Below are 5,205 nucleotides of genomic sequence, written 5' to 3'. Positions count from 1 at the left end.
GACCAGCAAGTACCACCGGGGGCGGGGGCGGTGGTGAGAAGCATGGATGCCTTGACGACCTAGACCTCATCAGCCGCCTCCCCGATGAGGTGCTCGGCACCGTCGTCTCCCTCCTTCCCATCAACAACGGTGCGCGCACCCAGGCCCTCTCCCGCCGCTGGTGTCCCCTCTGGTTCTGGCTCTCATCCAATGCGCCGCTCAACCTCAAACTTGACTTCCCTCTCCTTGTGGAGGAGCGCAGCGCCTTCATCTCAAAGATCATCTCCGACCACCCGGGCTCGGCCCGCTGCTTCAAGGTTAGCGTGCGGACGCGTCATGAGGTCGATGGCTGGCTGAGGTAGAAAAATATGATCAAAACGCACCTGGCTGAGGTAGAACATGACATCATTGTAATCTTGATCCATCAAAAATTGTAGAAAATAAAGAAACTGATTTGAGATGTGCACTTCCAGTATCCTAAGCTCAAAACAACAATTCCGAGAAGACTCAAATACAACATCATCAAGGATGGTCGAGGTTTATACCAAAATGTTTGTGCTTCCAAAATCACAGATTTTCAGCCTATGAGTGTTGGTTTTGAACTGACCTGTGCGCAACCGGACTCGCAACAATCCTCGAACCATCTTGCGCCGGTAGTGCGTACAGTTGCGGCATTCGTACGGACAGGACAACATATACAAACAAATCTGCACGTTGCTGACCTGTGACATGAACTAGACAGAAGAAGAATGGCTGAACGACTGGGTTTGTGCTGACCTGATGGAGATGGTATCGGGGATGAGGATGAGCAGCGGAAGTGTGCAGCGTACGTGCAATCATCGTCATCACATACCCTCTCTTGCTGTTGTGCAATAGTGCTTCAATATAGCACGACATGGCCGCGTCGGCAAGCCCCAGCCGGCGGCTAGGATTAGGGCCGGGGACGCGTGATCACTTCGAGCAGGGTTGATGGTGATGAGATGATGGGAAATCGGTGATGGAGACCATGGTGTGGTTGTGCCGATGGATAGAGGCATGGAGATGCCGGCATCGGTCGAAATCATAGTGGTTGGCGGCAGCATCGGGAGTTGAGTGGATAAAGAGCGGTGCTCGGGGTCACGGAGAGGCGCTTAGGGTCGTCAGAAAGGAGGCGGGGAGCGAGGTGGCTGTGCAGGGCTTGAGAGATTGGTGCCGAGCGGAGGGAGGGAGCGATGGAGGCCGGCGGTGACGCTCCGGTGGGTGATGTCGATTTACTAGGCCGGCGGTGAAGCTCCGGTGGGCAACAACGACTGGTCAGATTGGCGAAGTCAAGCACTACTTGGTGTGGATTGCGGTGTCTAGGGAGAGGAAGAAAGGAAGGCTGGGAGGGCGTGGCAGAAATCGGTCAGGTCGCCGGCAATGGGTAGGACTGGCGGCGGCCGGTGATGGGGATACAGACCTGGGGTAGGGTCATGGGCTCGACCCATACGTCCTACCCAAGGTCACTACCCTAGAAGACAAGAAGTCCAAGAGGCAGCAAGGGACCCCCAGTCAAAGATGTCGAGTGCGATCCACTCGACCAGTCATGTCACTCGGGAGTCCCCCTACCTATTGTCACTCGACCATCCAAGGAATCACTCGACCTATCGAAGATCAGGAGTCACTCAGCATTGCAACTGGCGGGCGTTCACTCCGTAGTCTTTATGGTCATTAATAGCACTTAAGGCTGGCGTTATCAGTAAGGCCCCTATTTTATGTACATTAAGCCCCTTGTAATGGAGGACGGTGAGGGTCCTGGCGTACTCTATATAAGCCACCCGCCCTCCTCTGGCATAAGGGTTCGCACCCCCTGTAACATCACACACATATAATCCAGTCGACCGCCTCCGGGCACCGAGACGTAGGGCTGTTACTTCCTCTGAGAAGGGCCTGAACTCGTCAAACTCGTGTGTATACCTTCATCATAGTTAAGATCTTTCCTCTCCATACCTACCCCCTTTTCTATTATCAGTCTTAGAACCACGACAGCCGGTGTGGGGCATGGTGACAGCGCGTGCGAGGTAGGTCGCCCCCGGCGGCAGCGAACACCTCCTGGATCAGGAGGGTTGGGCACAAGCCCGAGAGGCGAGGATGGGCATTGTTCGTCTGGTTTTTCATAAGTTGAGGAGGTGGTCCACATACCGAAATCTGGAGGAATAGCCACACGCGGAAAAAATGATGGAGAGGTTGGGGACAAAGGTTGGACGAAAGGTTAGGCAGCACGTGGTCCATTTGGCAGGAAAGGGAACCTTAGGTTCTTTGTAGATAGCAGAGTTAGAGATAGTGAAAGTCCTATCCTGCTTCCGAGCTCTAATGCATCCTGATGAACAGCAAAATAAAAAAATAGTAAAAAATTCTGAATTTGTTTTGTAGCAAAAACTTTGAATGTTTTGTATGCTCAACAAATTTCAGCACGCAATGACATTCGTTGAAGTCTTGGGGAAAAAAATCAGTACTCCAAAATGTTTTCAAAACTAGCAATTTTGGAGTATAGATTTTGTTTTCTTTTTCACGACTTCCACGAATGTCATTTCGCGCTGAAATTTTACGGGCATAAAAAAACATTTGTCGAAGTTTATCATAAAAAAATTATTTTTTTTACTATATTTTTAGATTTTACTGTTCATCAGGGGCATTTGATCTTGGGAGCAGATACTCCATGTCCTAGAGATGGTTTCGTACCTTTCTCCTTATCTTTATTACCATATAATCATTGACTTTCTTCTCGTTCTCATTGCCTCGTTTTTTGATTTTCAACCATGGTGGTAATCAACTCCCGAGCAAACTCCTTGGCAGCTGTCTCAGCCTTAAGAGTCCTGGTGTGCCTGTCTCGTAGCTTAACTGCTTGTTAAGGGCATTGGACTGCTCTGCCTCATGCCGTAGGTTTTGGTTGTCTGCCTCCAGCTGCTTGACCTTGTTAGACAGTGCACTCACCAACTCGTAGAGATCTTTACGATCTCTGCTGATTCCCTGATGAAACATCTACTAACAAATTAGATCAATCAAATACATTAATAACGGAGATACAAATAAACTCAAGTACACTCAACACTTGACAGCAAGCTGCAGAGACATCTCTGGTGGAACACTCCAAAACAAGCTGCAAAACACGTAAACAGTTCTTGCCGCCCATGTGGGCATGGCAATCCTCATGGGCGAAGTCGATCTTGCTAGCTGCGATGTCGTAGACGAAGCACATAGTACTTGTTGCAATGTGTCGATCACAAAATAATGCTGCTCATGCTATGGCAGCTATAGTCATCAACGCACCGCTTGATGGTTAGCAAACTGCCCACAGGAGATTAGTATTGTCATTTCAAACGATAAAAAAAAAACCAGTGAGGCAGATCCAAAAAATCTCGGCCATCCATTAGCATTAATCCGACAGTCTTTATCGTCCTAATGGTGAGCAACTAAACATGTTTATCATTAAACGCGTTTACTGCTAATCAATTCTTTCTCTCCTGGATCCCCTTCCTTACGTACCCTTTCACACAAAAGGAAACTGCCGCCCTATTACCTCGCTTCAGCGACCCACACCCCTCACATCTCCGTGCCGCCCCTACCCATCACCTTTGTGTCACCTCGGCCGTAGCGACGCTGCCACAACTTCAAGCACGCTGGCTGTCGGGGACGCCGCCTAGACTGCTTGGGTGACCGACGGGGGCGCGTCGGAGGCGTCGCCTGGACCGCCTGACCGTCCATCGCCGTCGGACTGCCAGGGATGCCGCCTGGGCCCCCGTTAGCGACGGGTCGTCGGAACATCAAGGACACTGCCTGGACCGCCTGGTCGTCCATTCACCGTCGGACTGTTAGGGATGCCGCCTGGCCGCCCATTGGCGTCGGGCCGGTGGAACATCAGGGACACTGCCTGGACTGCCTGGTCGTCCATTCGCCGTCGGACTGTTAGGGACGCCGCCTGGCCGCCAATTGGCGTCGGGTCGTCGGAACATCAGGGACACTGCCTGGACCTCCTGGCCGTCCATCGTCGTCGGGCCATCAGGGACGCCGTCTGGCCGCCCGTTGGCGTCGGGCCGTCGGAACATCAGGGACACTGCCTGGACCTCCTGGCCGTCCATCGTCGTAGGACCGTCAGGGACGCCGCCTGGCCGCCCGTTGGTGTCGGGCCGTCGGGACAACAGGGACACTACCTGGACCTCCTGGCCATCCATCGTCGTCGAACTGTCAGGGACGCCGCCTGGCCGCCCATTGGCGTTGGGCCGTCTGAACATCAGGGACACTGCCTGGACCGCCTGCCCGTCCCTCTCCGTCGGGCCGTCAGGGAGACGCCGCCTGGCCTAGGTCGTCAGCGCCGCCTGGCCTAGGTTGTCCGCGCCACCTGGCCTAGGTCGTCGGCGCCACCATCAGGGGACACGCCGCCGTCAAGCACGCAATCGCCGGGCCAGAGGTCTTTCAACTCTACTTTCTTCATTTCTTTCGGAGAAGATCGATTCACGTTTCACTGAACAGAAAAGCAGTCTGTATGCACTAAAAACTGAACCCAAATCAGGCTTAGTAAAATTGAACCAAAAGCAGCCTTGTGTGCACACATTAAGCAGTTATTAAGCTTCATTACCAACATGCGCTATGAAACAACTAGGTTACACAGTGATATGAAACTTTTGGTAGCAGCTGGGTAGTGAATCAGTTGTGCTGATCTGAATGGATTGTGCTTAGATTTTTGGATTTCTCTTTTAGCGGCCCAAGGACAAGGGATGTGACCCCTCCCATGGTCCCTTGCACACACCATTAACTACGTTGGATTAGTACAATTGTCAATCCATTTGAAAGAAGAGATGGACCTACCGCTGGTGGTGCTTACACAAGCTATTTCTTTCGATGCTACTTTTCAAAAGAAAATTTGGGTACATCTTCAAGCCGGATTAAGATTAAACGTGTGCATTTACTAGTCATTTCAAACGATTGCAAGGCCCTGGTTGATTAAATGAAATTTTTCAACGAAAAAAAAATGCCGATGATGGCGATGTCGGTGCTCAGTTCCAGGGCGAGACAAAAGTCGGTAGCTATCGAAAAGAACATCTGACGGTGCAGGTTGTCCAAGCGTTAGTTGGGTGCCTTCCTTGGCTAATCGCAGCGCCACACCCACACGGTCATGGTGGACACATGCACTGAGTTGACTGGCTCAAAGGTAGGCACGAACTGCTTGCCAGTCGTTTGGTGCATGAAGAGGATCTTGGTGCTCTTCAG

Source organism: Triticum dicoccoides, chromosome 5B, assembly GCF_002162155.2.
Source record: "Triticum dicoccoides isolate Atlit2015 ecotype Zavitan chromosome 5B, WEW_v2.0, whole genome shotgun sequence".
NCBI classification, from domain to species: Eukaryota; Viridiplantae; Streptophyta; class Magnoliopsida; order Poales; family Poaceae; genus Triticum; species Triticum dicoccoides.
Note: the sequence above shows the minus strand (reverse complement) of the source record.